Source organism: Oryx dammah, unplaced genomic scaffold (genome assembly GCF_014754425.2).
Source record: "Oryx dammah isolate SB20612 unplaced genomic scaffold, SCBI_Odam_1.1 HiC_scaffold_3, whole genome shotgun sequence".
Lineage (NCBI taxonomy): Eukaryota > Metazoa > Chordata > Mammalia > Artiodactyla > Bovidae > Oryx > Oryx dammah.
Genome location: NW_024070187.1, coordinates 37711267 through 37729713, shown reverse-complemented (window position 1 = coordinate 37729713; position 18447 = coordinate 37711267).

Sequence of the window (18447 nt, the reverse complement as noted above, 5' to 3'; positions counted from 1 at the left end):
AAGACATCATTCAATTATTTCTCCTCCCTCCAGCATTGATTTTCAGGCAACGCAAACACTGTACATTTTCATCTCTTTGGAGTAAAGCACTTAGCAAGAGATTGCATGTTGTTTCAAACTGAAAGAGACACAGCATTGCTTTTTCACCCTTCCTTCAATCAGCATGGCTATTTTCCAATATTAATAAAAAGTTCTGTTTCTGCAAACTAACCTCAAGCTCCATTCTCTCTCTGGAGTTCCTAGGATTTGATGACAAACTTGGCATACTAAATTTTACAGATCCAAATCAATGTTGAACACAAAAGAAAGCTCGGTGCCCTATCGTAATTTAAGAGCATGATTATTTTTGGACTGAAACCGCTTAAAACAAGCACAGCTGCAAAGGTCTTGTTCCACTTCCAGAAGATCGTCTTTATATTCCAAATGTATCCAAGGGTCTAGAAACCAAGCTCAGACAGCATTATTAATATGAAATAAAGTTATGTCACACTTGGTTTTCAAAGATAGTAAATCCACCAACACCAGTAAAATTAAATAAATATTTGAAGTCTGAAGTTAACCTCTCTGAGAGAGCCAGGAAAAATGAAAATTTCTAATCTGGTTTAGGAAAAAAAAATATCTTTTTCATTAGTTTTCACCCTGACCATTTAAAGTTAACTATATATAGACTACAAAAATGCTATTCGTTCAATGATGATACTTCCATCTGAATTGAAATTATTAAGAGTAAACATACACTCCTGTAAAACTGACTTAGAATGGAGTGGGTATGCTGCCATAATGAGTTTTTGGATACACCCAGTCTGGTCATGTCACTTGCAGGCTTAAATGTTTTACTGATGCCCCCACTGAATTCAGAATACTTTCAGAAAGCCTTTAAAAATATGACCTCAGGTTGACTCTTCAACCTTCTTTCTAATCTCCACTCACCTTACTTTCCTAACCCTCTTCCAGGATCCCATCATTCCGCACTCCTCCCTTTTGGCCTTATTTACTGGTTTTCCTCTTAAGAAGCTTAGGGCATCTTCAATCCAGGGCTCAGTATTCCGTGTAAGACTCTGAAATAGGTTGGGTGCTCCTTTTATGTGCTACTTTGTGGCCACCCATGTTGCAGCTATTATCCTAATTTTATTGGGAGGTATACAAATCTGCTTCCCTCACCAACTGTATGCTCCTCCAGAATAGAGACATAACTCATGCAATTTGGTAAACAGATGTTTAATAAATAATGTTGAGTGAAAAGTGAAAGTTATCACAACTTACACTATGTCTCACATATGATATAAAAATTAAATACGTTTGCCAAAAATAACTAATGTAACCCATGTTTATTTAAAAAAAAAAAAAGTCAGGTTCAGGATAAGAAAGAAAATAGTTGCATTCTATTCCTTACTGGATTCTCTAGAAAATTTTGCTCAGTTTTGGACACCATATTGTTTAACGACTTTATTTTTCTAAAAGTTTCTAAATTCAATTTAGAACTGCTAGGAAAATATAAGCCAAAAAATATTTAAATTATCTGTTGTCCTAGCATCCAGAAATAATATTTGTTGATTATTTTTTGCATCTGTTTTCCAATCTCCCTTTCTCTCTTTTTCAAATGAGCATCAATATTTAAAAGAGATGGTAACAGGCTAGAGTATGTTGACACAATGTTTACATGATGGTAAAGAATCTAGAAACAATTACCAACACAAAAAAGAGGAAAAATGGCTATTTTTCAAAGGCACAATAAGCATCTCACAATATCTACAAGTTTACCATGGAAAAAAGAAATTAAGCTCAAATTTATAGGACTTTTGAGAGTAAAACTAGAATATCTAAAAGGCTATTAAGCTGTATTTCTGTATTTGTTGTTTAGTTGCTATGTCATGTCAGATTCTTTTGTGAACTCGTGAACTGTAGCCTGCCAGGCTTCCTGTCTATGGGATTTCCCAGGCAAGAATACTAGAATGGGCTGCCATTTCCTTCTCCCAGGGATCTTCCTGACCCAGGGATCAAACCCAGTCTCCTTCATTGGCAGGTGGATTCTTTACCAAAAAGAAATAGCTTTCTATATTTGAGCTTTGTGAAAATTGAAGTAGTTTCTTCTTCAGAAAGTTTCTTTAACATGGAGGTAAATAAACTGAAACTGGCTGCCTATTTGCTGAGAATATTAGAGAAATGACACATCCATCAAATTAATCCTGGAGATGATCTCTGAAGTTCTTCCAAGTGTGAGCTTTAGCGATACTAGTATGACAATAGATTGACAATACTATGACAGTAGATTTTTAAATTCCTTATTAAGAATAATTCCAAATGAATTAAGTGTCTTTCATTCTGAGCAAGAAATAATATATTAAAGGAAGAAAATTCCTTTTATACAGGCTTAACACACATATGTATGTATACATATATATATATACACACACACACATAATAATTCCATTGTGCAAAAAGGAAGAGTGTATAAATTTATATACACACACACACACACACACACATATACACATATATATATTCAACAAAAGGCATGTAACATAATAGTAATTGCAACTATTTGTAATAACCTCAATCTGAAAACTACACAAATGTACTTCAACAGTAGAATAAGTAAAAATCAGATATTCATGCAATAGCATACTTTACAGCTCTGAGAATGAACAAATTACTCTTACATGCAAAACATGGATGAATCTCACTGACATCAAGTTGAGCAAAAGACACAAAAGAGTAAATAAAAGCAGGTAAAACTAATGCATCACGTTCAAAATAAGGGTAAGGCTTACCATTGTGGTGGGCTTTAACTCAAAATGGGCATGAGAGGGCTCTGGTATCTCTCTGTTCCTTGATCTCAGGGGTGTTTACACAGATGTGCTTAATTTGTGAGACTACATTGAACTAGATATATATGCATTTTTCTGTACATTGTATTTCAATATAAAGTTATAAAAATGGCCTCTATGTCCATTAGTTTTCCATATTTAATACCATAGAACAAGACATGAGAACAAAGCCATGGGATTTATATTTTAAAGAATTATTCACCAAGAGAGTCTAAATAATGTGAAAAGCTTAAAAAAATTGTCTAAAAACAAGTATGAAAATATGTACTTTGGAGACAAACACTGAGAATGAACTACGGTCACCTTGATGTATTTCATCTAATTTGTGCTGAAATCCATATGCAGTTACAACTAATTATAGATCTCTTTTAGATTTGTTTGCATGCTGCTTTGAAAATATATTGGTTTATTTGTCATGGGAACTCTAGCAGAAATTAAACCTCCTAAAATTTTTTACACATTTTCATTTATGGATAAAAGTACACAGCCATATTATTGTGCTTCCAAAAAGCCTTCCACTTATTCGGCAAAGCAGGTGCACTGGTTGATCAGGCCGCAGCCACAGTCATTCAGATAATCTCTATAAAAACAAGAGCCCAACTGCCAGGTTCTTTATACTTTCCCAAGCCAACTGAATAGGTTTGGATAGTACTCCTGGAAAAAAAAAGAATATTGTACCATATAATTGACAAAAAATATTATTTTTCAAGTATTGGCAGCTTTGTTCTGTGGTAGAGGTTGGCAAATATCTGAAATATTTGGATATTTCTGGAAATATCCAGATAGTAAATATTTAGGTTTTGCAAGTCATGTGGTCTCCATTATAACCACTCAGCTCTGCTCTTGGCTGAAAACTACCATAGACAGTACGGAAACAGATGAACATGGCTGTGTTCCAATAAAACTTTATTTACCAAAACCTTGAGTGGGCTGGATTTGGCCTGTGGACTGGAATATTCAATATCTCCAGTTTTAGGGGAATGAAAAGATGTTTTGATTTGCTTTATTTTGCTTTCTCTTTTTCTATGTGGCTATCAAACCAGTACAATATGTATTGTCATCATTCAGCAGTTCCTAATCTGGGATAATTGGATTTGGGAATGTCCTTAAGCTTTTCTCATTATTAAAGTTTGATGAAAACAATCTATTTATCTAGCATGCACAGTCTTAACTGAAATCTAAGTCTCATGTTTTCCCTAGACTTTCCCCAGTTTCTAAGACTACAGTGTATAGAAGAATACTATTGGAAGGACTGATGTTGAAGCTGAAACTCCAATACTTTGGCCACCTGCTGCGAAGAGCTGACTAATTGGAAAAGACCCTGATGCTGGGAACGATTGAGGCCAGAAGGAGAAGGGTACAACAGAGGATGAGGTGTTTGGATGACATCACCAACTCAGTGGACATGGGTTTGGGTGGACTCCGAGAGTTGGTGATGGACAAGGAGGCCTGGAGTGCTGCAGTTCATGGGGTCACAAAGAGTCAGACACGACTGAGCGACTGAACTGAATCAATGTCAAAAATGCTTTAAGAGTGAAAATAGTTGGAAACAACTTTCTTAATTAGGTAGAACCTTCCTGGTTAAATGTGAGAGCAGACTCCTTATTCCATTCCTTCACCCAAAACTATTTTACAAACATTATGAGCATTGTGCTAAAGGTTTGATGGAAACACTAGTGCATATACAGAATTTTTATTCTCAAAGGCTTACACGACAGTGGGAAGACTCAGGGACCAGTGCTTAAGAATTTGTAGACTGGAGCCTGAGTGCCTGTCTTCAAACACAGGCCCCAACTTTCAATAGACATATAATCTTGAGTAAGTCACTCAATAAGTTACACATATTATTATATGTGCCTCCATTCTCTCATCTGTAAAGGGTAAATATTCATAAAACAACTGGGGGGATTAAATCATCACTGTGGGCTGGCACCACCAATCCAGATAACTCTTTGTACTGGGGGCTGTCCCATGTTTTGTGTATGTTTATAGCAGCCCTGGCCTCAATCTGCTAGCCCAACCCTTTCTATCCTTCCCAGCCCAAATCCTTTCTATCTTTCCCAACAATGAAAGTCTTCAGATAGTGCCAAATGTCCCCTGGGAGTAAAAGCACACAGCTGATTGAGAACCACTGATCTAGCACATATTAAGCATTCAACATGTACTAGCTGTTACTGTATTTAATCATAAGCTAATTTTGAAGGATAAGAGAAGAGATTTCCCATAGGAGGTAACTCTTGTACTGTCATTTATTACAAAATCCCACATATAAAAAACATGCAATACAATGTTTTGCCGACATTAAACCAGTCAACGGTAACCTCTCTCTTTCTTCCCCAATCTTTAATATTGACTTGAAGTGCAGTCCCTCTCAGAATACCTTTTTAACTTTATTGCCAAGGACTTCATTTTTAATTTCATTTTATTTTTCCCTTTCTAGCCTATTAACCAACTCTTTCAACCTCAGTTAATCTTATTGCAGGTCATTTACTTGGAGGAACGGTTTCTTGCATGGAATAATGTAAGAAATAGAATAAATCCACTCTTGATGTGATGTTCCTGTGCCTGCCTATATTACTATAAGAACTGAAAAGTGGCTACAACAGAAAGCATTTTTGTGTTCATTATTTCAATTACTTTCTGTTGAAAATCTTCCTAAGGTACATTAAATGTTTGCTTTGCTTTAGTAACTACAAACTGATGTCAGTAACAGATACTATCTTTAATGATTGACAATCACCCTGGTGCTTTGGCATCACTGTTCTGAGCGTTGATTCTTCTTAAATGTGTAAGACTGAGATGCTGAGCACAGAATACATATCTGCTGTTCAAGGTTCAGATTAGTTATGCCTATTTAAAATTACAATGAAATATTGCGTTCCCTAAATTATATCTTAGGGGCATCACTCAAGTAAATATTAAACTCTGACAAAACATAAAGGAGATTAAGAAAGGGATTGTGTTTGGGAAAATTTTAATTTTCCAGTCCCTTGAAGTCAGACCTGGTCTTCATTTGAATTAACTAATGAACTGTGAGTGGAAGTAACACATCTCACTCTCAAGCAGAAACTTTCAAACCAGCATGTGGTTCACATCACTGTCTTCTTTTCCTCTTCCAAGAGACCAGAAATATTAAAAACTGCTCCGTTAGTCTGGGTTTTGGAGTAAAGACAGCATGGAACAACTGACTTGAGGCGGGTTTACATCAAGAATAATACATAAATTTTCAGGGCTGTGTTTGTTACCACAGCATAACTTAGTATATGCTGACTGATACATGTAATAATGGTGATACATTTATTTAATACTTTCTGCATCCTCTCTGTATATATTCCAAGTATAAGAGTAAACATCTGTAAATTTTGAAAAAAAAATAGAAGAAACATCTGTCTCTGAGGGAGCTTACAGTAGAGTGGGATGAAAATACCTATTAACTAGAGGATTAGATTACTTGTAAATTGCTTTCTATTCTTATTCCTGAATCCAAAATTCATTACTTCTGTGACAAAGCAGAGAAGATGAAGCATTATGTGAGCAGATAGATAAGAAAAACTTGGAGGCTAGGCAGATCTATGAACCTAATTAACAAGGTGGTAGTTATCTTTTCTTTTGACATCCACAGTCCTTCCAAGGAACAAAGTAAGAATGGGGCAGATTCTATGTCCAACTGCAGTGGAAAAGGCATGAGAGATTGTCAGGAAGCATTCTCTCTAAACATCCCTGCAGAGAAAGCAGAACCCACTTGGCAGCCAACACTTCAGCTCTGAATGAGAGCTGTGGTTCCCTGAAGTCCTTGCTGCCGACTTCACCACCCAGAATTGCTCTGCTGGGTAATCAAACACTGCTATGCATCACAGGGCCTGGGAGGCCTGGTAAAGGAGCTCCACAGGAACACAAGGACCACTTTATTATCTGGCTGTGGCCTGCCTTTGGTTTTCCAAGGAGTCTGATGTATGGAAATGAAGCAATTGAAACCAGCATGATTTGGGTCTGATGGCCGTCCTCCTTTCCCCTAACAGGAGTAGGCAGCGTTTTATGAGCCTCGTAAAAGAGTTTATGAGGCTTTGATGGGAAGTTGGCAGCCCAGGCTGCCTACAATGACCTGATGAAAAACAGCTCTTCTCTACACCTACTTGAAAGGTTTATGGCTGTGGCTGTTTACTCAGAACCCAGGCAGAGCCTGGCCAGGGGAGTCAAAGAGATGGGCCTCAGAAATGAAGGTGGAGGAAAAACTGAGCTCCGGCATTCCAGAATTCAGAAAGGCATCTGTACCCAGCAGGGATGCTGAACTGAGATCCTGGGGAGACTGAGAAGGCTTAGTTCACTAAGCACATTTAGTGATACTTTCCTTCCCCTTGACCAAATGATCGCTCCCTTCCTCTCACTTCATACTAGGACACTTTTGATTTGATAAACTAAGAGCACAGGCTTTGAAGCCATGGAACCTGACTTAAATTCTCCCCCATGACTTACTAGCTTTGTGGCTTTAAGTAAGGTATTGAACCTCTCTGATCCTCTGGTTCCTACTCTTGCTTAATAAAGATTAAATGAGATTATGTTAATAAAGTTCTTAAAACAATGTCTGGTACACAATGGTCTTTTAAGAATTAATGGCCTTCACTAGAAGATCATTTTGAGACTCAGTACCACCTTAGGCAGTTCAATTAAACTGACAGATTCTAAGTATCCTCACTGGCCACATAAAAGGAATGGCATTGGGATGAGGAAATAAAGATTTTGTATGTGAACATGGTTCATAAGTTTAAAGTGAAATATAAGAGATCATGCAAATTCTGAAAAAGTACATTCTTAAATAACAATAATGGTAATTAATGACCAAACAATAATATCATGTGTCCCAAGTATCAGAGCCCCTTCTAAGCATTTTAGATGTATTATTAATACATAATTCTCATTACACGGCTATGAACTACATATTTTATGACCTCTCTTCTATGGAGGAAACTGAGGCACAGAGAAGCTAAAGAATTTGCCTGAGGTAAAGAGTAAAACGCATGTAATCTGACTCCTTTATCCTTTCTATATTAATTTTCTATAATTTCTATAAACATTTTCAAACTTAGATAAACACTTTCAAATGGTCAGACATGCAGATACATGTTTGCCTTGATGAACAGATGACTGGTTCTATGTATGTGGTGAGGGCAACTACAGCTAATCCCACTGAGAGAAAATGTGTGGTTTATAAAGATTTATTTATCTTTTACTGATTCATTTCACAAATATTGACTGAGTGCTTCCAGTGTGGTAGGTACTAAGGTATGGCAGACAATGGAAAGTGTCTCTACATATCTATCAAGATGTCTGTATCTACAACATTTAGTGTATTCCATACAATCTGACTGAATTCAACCTGGTTCCACCACAATCACTCTAATTAAATTTATTATCATATGTGTCACACTCTAGTCACTTACTCCAATGTTTGTGCGTGTCCAGCAGTCATATATGGATGTGAGAGTTGGACTATAATGAAAGCTGAGCACCGAAGAATTGATGTTTGAACTGTGGTGCTGGAGAAGACTCTTGAGAGTCCCTTGGACTGCAAGGAGATCCAACCAGTCCATCCTAAAGGAGATAAGTCCTGGGTGTTCATTGGACTGATGTTGGACTGATGTTGAAGCTGACATTCCAATACTTTGGCCACCTGATGTGAAGAGCTGACTCATTGGAAAAGACCCTGATGCTGGGAAAGATTGAGGGCAGGAGGAGAAGGGGACGACAGGGGATGAGATGGTTGGATGGCATCACCGACTCAATGGACATGAGTCTGGGTATTCTCCGGGAGTTGGTGATGGCGTGCTGCAGTTCATGGGGTGGCAAAGAGTCAGACATGACTGAGCAACTGAATTGAAATGAACTGATGCATGTGTTTCCATCATACAATCTTATTCAAAGGCTTTTGTTTACCACCTTTAATTTAAAATTTCCACTCCCTTAGCTCATAAAATGACACTTTCTCCCTCTGGAGACTGGTTTTCATAGACTCATTTTCCTCACCAAGCCATTAAACTTGAAACATTCAATGACCTCCCAATGTGTCATATTCAAATGCTATGCCCTGGCATTCAATACCCCTCAAGATCAAATTCCATATAGTTCTGAGGCTTTACCTCTCACTACCTCCTTCATTCAGGAAACCATCCAACATTTCTCACTCTTCATTATTTTCCCTATCTCTGTATGATTATCCAGTTTGTTCTCAGAATTAACTACCTTCCCCATTTTCTATTGGATTCAAGGCATTCTTTCCACTTCAGATGCAGCCACAGCTAGAAGCAGCATTTCCTTCTCTGCACCCCAGTGACAATTTACCATGTCTCTCTCAAGACACTAACTGTACATTGACTTTGTTGACAACCCATTCTATAGTTGTCTTTTAATCACCAGAAAATTGTAAATACTTTCAGAGCTTGAATTAGGTCTTAATCACTATGTTCATTCACAAGTCTAGCATAGATATATATTCAAGGTAAATGATCAGTGTTGTTGGATGGGTGATTGGTTGGATGGATGGGTGATTGGTTGGATGGATGAATGATGGTCACAGGCTCACATAACTCATAAGCTAATTTTTCTTCTAAAGCCTATGTTTTATGACATTTAAGATAAGAATTAGTTATAATATCCATACTGGCTGCAATATTTTCATTATAGAAAAATATTCTTAGTTTCTAATATGAGCAATATTATAGAAAAAAAACAAGCTTTAAAAACAAAAAAGTGTTGCTGGCAATACTGGATTGAACTCTGAGATTCAGTACATTATGCCTTGGCTACACCGATAAGAGTCTCCAATGCCTGTATTTCCCCTCTTGACTCTGAAGTGAAGTTAAACAGAGAGCCTCTAAGTGGCTTTCCACCTCAAGGAATATCTAAATCTATCTTTCATCCTTCTATGGATAATTTGGATCCAAAATATTATACTTCTCCAAACAAGGAGAAATTAAAGAATGAAATTCCATGGCACATCATTAACAAAGCCATTTGCCATAATTGCTGGGAATAAAGCAGGGTTCATACCTACCAGTGGGTTATTTTAGAGGAAATTCTGAAAAAGATATTTATGAGAGAAAATAATGCCAGCTACCAACAGTCTCTGCCAATTCTAAAATTCTAGTTTTGTGTAGGGGCCTTAAATTATACTAAAAAGTGAATTATAATGTACACTTATTCTTAGGATATATAGGTACATACAGATACACTTATCCATATGTGTATATATGTGTATACATATACATATATATTTCACATATGTATATACATATGCATGCATATATACCAATATATTCACATATACATTTATGTATATATTATGAAACATTCAAGGAATAAAGCTTTAAAGAAGCAAAAAGAATAAGAAAAAAAATACAAAAATTCCATGGCAGAAATGGACCTAACTCCACTGAGTTGACATAAAACAGTTTTTCCATTTAGGCACTGAAAAGACAAAGGAAATGGACCCTTTTGAAGATATTTATCATTACTCTGCTGGTGAAGCCATCGCTCTGTACTTGTCAACAAGGAGTGCAGAGCTAAGATGTGATGGATTAGCAATGAATATGCTTTCTGCTATGTCCATTATTTTATTAGATTCTTCTATGCCCTAAATTATTCCTAAATAAAACCAAATAAAATAATACAAAATGATAAAGTAACCTTTTCTTCATTTTTCCTAAAAGCTTGGGCTGGGAAAGTACATTAGCATGAGAGCTTTTGACTCATCTCCACTTAACTCATTTGTCAAGTCATTGTCAAGTCAATGTGACCAAAGAAGGAGGGAGGAGTGGGAGAGTCACTCCTCAATTTACTCAGGTTCAAGCACAGGTACCTCATTTTTCTCAAAATATAAAAATCGAAAGAACTGCAACAACTATGATCAGAAACGAGTTACGGGCACTGTAAGTAAGAATGTATTCAACTAGTTTTTTTTTTTTTCCCCAGAAATACTAAAAAGCTTGATTTGTTTGGACTCAGACTTTGTTGAAGGGGAAAACCTTGGGATTGCTAATATGTTAATGTCCATTATATACTAGGTCTTTTACAGATGTTATCAGGGATTCTCACAACTCTGTAAGACCAACCCTTTCCCCTTTTTTAACAGATGGTGCTACATAAAGCAATGCTCTAAGTAACATATTGGTAGAAACACAATATGAGCCTAGTGCTCTGTCTGTCCCAAAGGCTACAGTCTAGGCTTCACACTAACACCCTTTATTTCATCAATTACTGTACATTTCAATTTAATTTTTTTTACTTATCGAATTATTTTTCACCTTACAACAAGAGATAACAAGGTTGAGACATTTTGACTTTAAATTCATAGATAGGCAAGCTAAGTCTCAAAAGCTTAAATTATTTGTCTAAACTCATTTAACTGTAAGTATTGCGTTACAGTTTGAATACTAAGACAAGTATTCAGCGATCTTATTTTAAAGCTAGTTCTTCCTAAAGTAAGCATAACTGTAGCTTACTACATGTAGCAAGCTAAGTTATCAAGACAAAACACTACATATGTTTTTATTCTTTAATACGTGGTCCCAGTTTGAAATAACAGATTAGAATTACACACACACAAATACTGAACTGTAATTACTTTAATATGTATTGTATATTGAAATGTATAATTTTTCATTAACATAGAGATTCCCAGCCAATTTGCTCTACTGTAGGAAGGCTGAGTAAAGAATAGCAGAAACTCCTCCAGCCAAAGAAAATTGCATAAACACAAAAAACACTAATAGCTGTGCTCTGTAAAGGCGTAAGCTTGTTTTTGCTTGATTGAACTAGAACAGCATTTTAATGGAATAACCTTCATTTGACATTTAGCTAACTGCTATTTCATGGAATCACGTTTCATTATGAAATGAGAGCCAATCTTAGTGATTGCAGTACCAGTTATTATAGAAATGTTTCTTATTTTCTTCTCCCAATCAATAGTCTTCAACTCCTATTCTAGGATTTGTTTTCCTGCTTTTGGTTTTAAGGAGTAAAAAAGGGACATGTAACTTCCCCAAAAGCATTATTCTGAGAAACGATATTGCTTTATGATCTCCAGAGAACAGCCACATACATTAGCACATTTTTTAAACTTAGAACCATCACTTAAAGATAACTAGTATTTTTCCTTAAATGAAAGAAAAAATTGAAGTCAAAAGTATCCAGAGACTTTCTCAAAGTTGCATAGCTAGGGTATAGCCAAGATGAGAGTCAAATCTCAAATCTAGTCATGTTCTGTCCATGTACCATTTCTTAACACTGGAACTAATTCAAATTACATCAGACCTAAAAAATGCTAAGAGAAATTTCATCAGTATCAGGTAAAATCTGAAGTCCAAGGGGTTTCTTTAGGAATTCAATCCAATTGTGTTTCTAGTTGTAAAATCCATTACTCTTTTAATCTCAGCTCATTAGAGTTGGAAGAAACTGCAGAGAACATTCACTAATGAAATATTATTTGGTCCTATTGTAGACCAGAGATCATATTATATCCTAGAGATACAAAGATGAATAAGATGTAATCCATGGCTTTAAATGACTAATTAAAATGCTAATTATCTGCACAATGAATAATACCTAATTTTGCCACCAGGCACAGGACAGGGAGGGATTCACAGAGAACCTGAAACATTAGTTGGTATTTTCTAAACGTGTACATGTTCATTAAAGTGGAATGGAGGACTGAAGAGATGGTGGATGGCTAGAGAACTAGTATAACAAAAGGCTTGGTAGACTTGGAGAAACTACAGATAGTACAACCCGACTTGGAATTTAGCATGTGTGGACAGAAAGAGATGGAGAGAGAGAGAGAGTATGTGTGTGTTGGTGTGTAGGTACTGGCAATGGAAAGCTGGCTATCTCTAGCCCATTGAGATACAAATCAGAAAAGAGTACCCCTAACTTAACCAGATATTTGTAGTCACTCTCCCCTAGGTAGTTGTTGTTCAGTCACTCATACCTAATGCGGAAGCCTTGAAATAGAGAATGCAAAATAGAAATGAAATGAGAGAGAGGATTGAAGACACAGTGGAGCCATTTGGGGTCTGAACTGGACTTGTTCCCATGGTATGTGGAGCCATTAAAGAATTTTACAAAGGAGTAAAACCAGCAGCAGAGAGAAGGCGGGGATGATAGGAAGTGCAGTGAGGTCTAAGTCATACCTTATAAACTCCCTTTTCGGTAATTGCCATCATGTTCTCTCTAGAGATAGAGGGAATTAAAATAGTCAATGAAGGACCATTTGTGCTCTTCTACAGCTTAAAAATCTCTTTTATCACTTTAATCACAAAAGAACTCAGGGTTTGTTTCCCTTTCTCCTGCCCTTAATTTAGGAAGTAAGCTTTGAGGTGGGAGTAGAAATTTACTTACCTACCTGGGATCAGATCCAGACTCACGTGTTGACCTCAGTTCTCCTATCTCCCAGAGATGTCCAGCACAGTATCTGGTCTCTGGATAGCCTGTGATGATGTCTACAGAAGTGCAGTTCTTAGCATCTGATTCTTTTAGGTATCTTGCCATGCCTATTTAATTAATAAATATTTAGGGGTATGTAATATATACTAAGCATAAATATACAGTAATAACCAAAATAGGCAGAAATGCCTGCCTGACTGTGTTTACATTCTACTTACTGTACACATCTGTGCTGTAGCGTCTAGTGCTAGGACCCAAGTTTCTGCCTCTACGTCCTTCTCATCTCAACCCCAGGCCTCCATTTATCTGGGAGTCCACTTAACTTCCTTTAGGTACCTTATTTAGTCACAGGCAAACTACTTCCTGTGCATCAGAACACATTGATGCCTATTAATGCAATTTTAAAATTTCCCCAGGCTGTGCCATTATGAGCAGAGAATAATGCTCCTCTGAAGCCTTTCAATTCCCCTTTCTCTGGCCAACACTCAAGCCAGAAGAGAGCTTTCTATGACCTCTTTCCTTGCCACTGTTTCCTTATGTTGTGTCTAACATCTTACTTCAATCTCATGATCTAGTCTTAACAGAAAAAGTTATAGCTATTAAAAGAAGAAATATATTAAGAAGTATAACAAACATATTGTCTTTATTAAACAATGATCCAGCTATAAGTTCATCATGGCCAAATTAACACAGGAGCCATGAGTGAGGATAAATTTAGGGCAAAACTCACACAGACTGATACATGGAAGGTAATGTATTTGTAATACTGCAGATGAAGTCTAAGTATCTTTCTGGGTAACTGGAGGCATTATTCACAACCACAGAGAACAAAAGGAAAGACTCTCAGTTTTGCAAGACAGTCGTGAGGTATCTGTGGAATATTTGATTGAAGATATCTATCAGTGCTTCAGAAACTGGGCTGAGGATCCACATGTGTAAACCCTTAGCACAGAAATGGTATTTGAGGCCATGGAGAAATCATCTCATTCAACCCCCACTTCCCCACTTTCACCAACTCATTTCACAAGTTCAAAATGTGAGTCACAAAGAAGCTTACTCAGTGACATGTGCAGGGTCAAATGGACATTTTTTGGCAGAAGCAAACTAAACTTTTCCTCACTCCCAGTCCAGCAATGAGGTCCAAGATAAGTTAGGAAGATAATGTTTCAGAGGGAAAGAGATAAAAAGGAAACAAGATCTATACATTTCAACCAGAATGTTAGGCTCAAAGATCTTACACAAATGAAAGAATTTTAAAGTTAAACTAGCCCTGGATGAACTGTTACGTGTGCTTCCTGAAACACCTGCCCCATTTACTTGTCATCAAAGTGAATTCATTAAAAAACAGAGCAGCCCCCAGGGCAAGAGATCGTTTGCATAAATTAGGTGTGAGGGACAAAAAGCACGTTTGAGATGTCTTAATAGGAAAGCGTAGAAACGTTGGTTTGCTGCAGAATTGAATAACTTCCTAGAACCAACTCTTTAGAGTCTGTGCTTGTGTTTTTATAAAACGAATAAAAATGACTGCCCATAAATAGGACAGCACACCCTAGGGGAAACAACTGCTTATCCCCCACCATTAGTTCGCAAATATCTAAGCAGTCAGTTTTTCTGAAAAACAGCCTCCAGAGGAAATCCTTGTCTTCTCCTCCAGACTGATTGATCCAAGAACAGTTGGTGACACCATGACATCCTGATAATTCAGAACACACACCTCCAGAGAGTCATTGACTGGGGCTCATTTTCTACTAGTAGTTGAACACAATTACTTCTTTTTCACTCAATTATGTCAAAGTGTCTAACAGGAAAGTAGGTTCTGTAATTTTAAGAGCTTGCAGATGATGGGCAGTAGAAATTTCCATTAAGTGTCTCACAGTGGGCGGTGATGGGAAGGAGCACCTCTCAACCCTGACACGACAACTTGCTGCTCATCCTTTAGGCCAATACCTCATGTTCTCAATATATAATATGAATGTTCAAGATGATAGAACACAACTAATTCTGGGAAGCAAGCTACAGAATGACAAGTTGTCATACATTCAATTATCATCTAAGCTTTGAAACATAATCTACCATCCTGTGAAACAACTCAAAGCTTTTTTCTCCAGAATAAAAAAAAATACCAAAACAAGAAAAGAAATATTTCAATCCCAAAAGCCAATGTCCAGATAAACCTTCCAGGGAATCTACTTATCATTCAATCAGTCATTCATGTAATAACCAGAGCTAGGTTCAAATCCCAGCTCTACTACTGGTTACATACACGTTAGGTTCAAAAGAGTATCTCTTCCAGACATTTTGCTAGGTTGTGTAAAATAAATGCTTTTAAAGAACCTAAACACAGTCCTCAAGGATCTTACAATCTAGGGTGGAGCTAGACATACAAATAAATTATTTTCAGATAAGTTACTGGGTGATGATGATGATGGCATGTATGTGTACCAGGAGGCTCAGAGGAAGGAGGTGGGAAGTCAGAGAAGGAGTTCCAGCTGAGCAGAAACTAAAGAAGTCTTCAATGGAGGAATAAGAGATGTCTAGGCAGTTAAAAAAGGAGTGTCACACAGGTGAAAGCTGTGGCAAAGACTTCTTCATGAGAAAATAAGGAAATGGCAACCCACTCCAATATTCTTGCCTGGAGGATCCCATGGACAGAGGAATCTGGTGGGCTACAGTCCATAGGGTCACAAAGAGTCAGACACAACTGAGCAACTAACATACACTTTCTTTCACAGGTTTGTTGTATTTTACCATGTCCCCTCACTTGGGTAATGACTTTTTAGATTTCTAGCCTTCTTTCCCAGAACCCCAGCTGTAATCTTCAACCTAAGACATGGAATATGTCTGCCCAGACTTTCCCATCTGTAGCTCAGATTTTAGCACTGAGTCGCCTAAAGAAAGGACTTAGTATAGATGATACTAAGATGACTTAAGAATTTCTTGAGTTTGCGTTAGAGCTGAATTCAAATATCACCTCCCCTCTACCAGCTGTATCACATGAGTATATTTTTAACTTTCTAGCCTCTGTTCATCTGCACTGTAAAGATTATAACTTATTGGGTCATCTGTAGATTGAATAGTCAATATCATATATCTCTAAAAAGAGCCTGAGAACATTTTCTTCAAGGAGAATATCCAAAGGTAAATTTTTGGTAAATTTGATATTTTATGTTGTTATGGATATGTTTAAAATATTCAACACATGCTTGTAATAAGCTGTAAGTTATATATTCTTACATAAAATCATGTTTTAGGAAAATAGTGTGTGTATTTAAAATATTGTTTTTCCAACTCATATTTTGTGAATCTATTTTATTCCAATTGTTTATATACATTTTCAACATCAGTGCCTTCATCATCACAGACAACAAGTTTCAACTCATCTAACACCAACTACGAAAGCACATCATTCTCATTTCCTTGAAATATAGCACTTCTCTATGCTATGATATACTTGTATAATATTGTGTTTGGAATTTTATCCCAGGATGCAAGTGCCATTTGCCTTCCCAAAATATACTATTAAAAATTCCAAAGGTTTAGTTCAGCTGGACATAAATAAAGAACTGGGGAATAAGAAAATTAAATTTAGATAAAAGACAAGGAAGAAAGTATGGGCGAAGGAAGGAAGGAGAGAAACAACTGAAATATACCTGCATCTAAAATGTTATTAATATGATCATAAAATCATTACAAATCTAAAGGTGAACATGAACCAGAAGATAAATTGCATAACAACAGGAAGTGTTTTGTTCTTTTTTGCTTTCAATCATAAACAGACATGCACATAAATAAGAACTTCTTTTAAAACAAAACAATAATCTCAGTCTACTTCATCTTTTCCCTCCCCAGAACAACACTCCCAATTCTTTGAGCTAAATACTTTTATTTGTCTTCTCCATCATATCATACTTTAATGACATTATTTGCTATTTTAAATGTTAGGTCTAATTTGTTGACTTCTCCATGAAAGATAAGCTTTAGCGCTATTTCCTCTTCCTTTGTCAACCTTCAACACACAGACACACATATACACACAAGCCATCATTCTCACATACACTCCCATATTTTTATTACCCTCTACTTCCCAACATAATTAAATACATTTACATGATTATGACCATGAAAGTGCTATTCATAGATTATGACAGACCGAGTGGTAATGATTAGTTATCTTTTGTTGCAAAATGTTAACCTTTGGAAGAAGTCTCTTTCAGAAGGAACCAGCAGAGCTAAGAGTCTAGGAGACAGTAAGGGCAAAATCCTCTGGTGTCTCATTATGTGTGTGTGACTCGCTCAGTCATGTCTGACTCTGCAACCCCAGGCTCCTCTGGCCATGGGATTTCCTGGGCAAGTATACTGGGGTGGATTGCCATTTTCTCCTCCAAGGGATACTGGGGTGGGTTGCCATTTTCTCCTCCAAGGGATCTTTCCTACCCAGGGATCCAACTCGGGTCTCCTGCATTGCAGGCAGATTCTTTACTGTCTCAGCCACCAGGGAAGTCCATCATCATCATAGGTGATGGTAAAATGGAGCCACTTCTGCTTCCACATCTTGGTTCTTGGACCCATGTACCTATTCTTGTGTGAACACGGTGCTTTATAAAGTTCTCCAAGTTAATAGATATACTACAACTTAAATAATAGCACTTCTTTTATTTGAAGTGTTTCCTGCAGACCAGTATTGCAATTGTACAGCTAGAAGGTTTTTCTAGTATTCTAGGGCGGCAGCTGATTTTGGATGATTTAGTACATGATATGACCAGCGGACCCAATGGTCAAGGGCCCTTTCAGGCACCTCTTTCACTGTGAAGTTTCCCTGGTTGGAATGGAATTGGTGGTATGGAATTGATTCCAGAGCTATGGATTAGGCATTCTATAAGTACCTGGATAGCAGTAATAGCTAAAGCACTGTAGGCAAGAACAGCAAATCTATACCTGAAACAGATGAATGACTGGTTGAAGGTGGGGGGAGCCTGAGGTTGTTAAAGTGACACTAAGTGGTCAGTTGGTCTCCTCAATGAATAGTGCCGTATAAGGATTTGGGCTCAAGGTTCATTTTTATTGCTAAAAAGTTGGATACTCAGAGACAGAAATGGTTAGATCAGCCTTAACAGTGGGTTGTTCATGCTGTTGAGCCCATACTTAGCTTCTGTGCCATTTCAATTATGTGTCCATCACGCCAGTT